This window comes from Crocodylus porosus, unplaced genomic scaffold, assembly GCF_001723895.1.
Source record: "Crocodylus porosus isolate Cpor-Errol unplaced genomic scaffold, CroPor_comp1, whole genome shotgun sequence".
In the NCBI taxonomy this organism is placed as follows: Eukaryota; Metazoa; Chordata; order Crocodylia; family Crocodylidae; genus Crocodylus; species Crocodylus porosus.
The window spans coordinates 196,473,439-196,475,391 of NW_017728906.1; positions in this window are offsets into that span (position 1 = coordinate 196,473,439).

Below are 1,953 nucleotides of genomic sequence, written 5' to 3' on the forward strand. Positions count from 1 at the left end.
AAAGTTCACGTTTGCTGCAGAGATCTCAGGAAGAAAATAACTGCTTAGAGCCTCCATCAACATGCGGCAGCTAATTTGGCAGTCCTCAGGCAATGCACATGGTAATGCAAAGCCCCACTGAAAGGTTTCTCCCATTTATTAGTTTGCTCCCTCAGATAGAAGCACATTTTGATTAGCCCTTGTACAGTTTCACATATGATTATTAAGGAAAAAAAATGGGTCCATCCCTGTGCAACACAACAAACAGCTAGGCCACAATAGCAAGTCGCGTGAATAAAGCACTGCCTTTCTCATCCCAGCCAGATGACTATGCAAAGGAGGAAGGAGAAGAAAGGGGCCATGGGTTTTGCTCCATTTCCAGACAAGCCTGTGGAGCAGATCTGGTGTATAGCATAGGAAGCAGTTTGATGGACAATCTTATGGGTCTTTTGCGGCAGCAGGATGTTGGTTGCTGCGGTCTCCCTGCTTTACCTGTGGCAGGTTAGGATGCCTTGTGTTGTGTCCGGGTTGACTATGTAGGTTTGCTAAGAGGTTAGACAATGGATTAGTATTTAAATAGGGATGAGCTTTCCCTCCTCCTAAGAAGTACCCAACTATTTCAACTTCTTTTAAGTAGCAACAGTGCAGGCACAATAATAACGTATTTGTAAGGACCCAGTGAATTTATCATGCTGCACGCACCATTCAAAAATGTCAGGGCACATTTAGCAAATTCAATCCTTTACAAAGTAAACTTTCAAAATTATTTTCTCGGCCAACCAATTCTTTCCTGGCTATTCTTTAGACCACAACAATTCTTTTTTGACTACTGCATCATAAAAGCAATTGTGTAATTAATTACCAATAAATTTGAGGCTACTGTAAGTATTTTGTTGTAAAGAAAACTAAAATGCAATGCACTTTTAACTTGTTTTTAAAAAAAAAAAAGCTTTTCAAAGTCCTTAACGGTATTCCTTCCTCAAAACACATGAAACAGTTATCCTTCCACCCCTCAAAATATAATTTCATTCCTTGAAATCCTGTCCTTAAGATTGGATGCGTATCTGGAAAGGCATGCTTCTGTGAAACACAGGTTATTCAGTCCACTACAGAAGTAACAGTGGTGGCCTGCATTAAACAGGAGGTCATGTGAGATAATCTAATGGTCCTTTCTGGACTGAAAGGCTAGGGTTCTGTAATTTGCCTTTGTCTCTTCCTTTTTCTTATTTTACTTGCTAAAAGAAAATGTTCCAAACAAGCTAAATCTCAGACATTAAGTATATGTTTCAATACATTTCCTGCGTTCACACATAAATAACCTCATTAGTTTCTATGAATATACAGTAATTAATACAAGGTGTCTTTAGCAAACTCGACCTGTTTTATACTTTGTAAATTGTCGTATATTTTGCCTTTGATGTTGCATGAAGCACTGACATTAACAACTCTATTTTAGATTACAGTGTTTTGTCCTTTCATTATCTCAGGTTTATTTGCTTAGCTGTTATTAGTGTTATCCTTATCCTATTTGATTTGAACAAGAAATATCTTGTATGTCAGGGCGGATGTGACCAGTATTGAAATATTTAAGGCTCTGATCCAGCGAAGCACTTGAACATGAACTTTCATAGATTTCATAGACATTTGGGTTGGAAGGGACCCCAGAGGATCAGCGAGTCCAGCCCCTTGCCCCAGGGGCAGGAAGTCAGCAGGGATCATAGGATCCCAAAAAGATAAGCATCCAAATGTGTCTTGAAGGTGTTCAAAGTAGGTGCTTGAACTGCCTCCAGCGCCAGGCTGTTCCAGACCTTGGGGGCTTGGACAGTGAAGAAGTTCTTCCTTATGTCCAGCCTGAATCAGTCACAGTGGAGTTTGTGACTGTTCGATCCTGTCATCCCTTGGGGCGCTCTGGTGAACAGACGTTCCCCCAGATCCTGATGAGCACCCCTGATAAATTTATAGGTGGCCACTAGA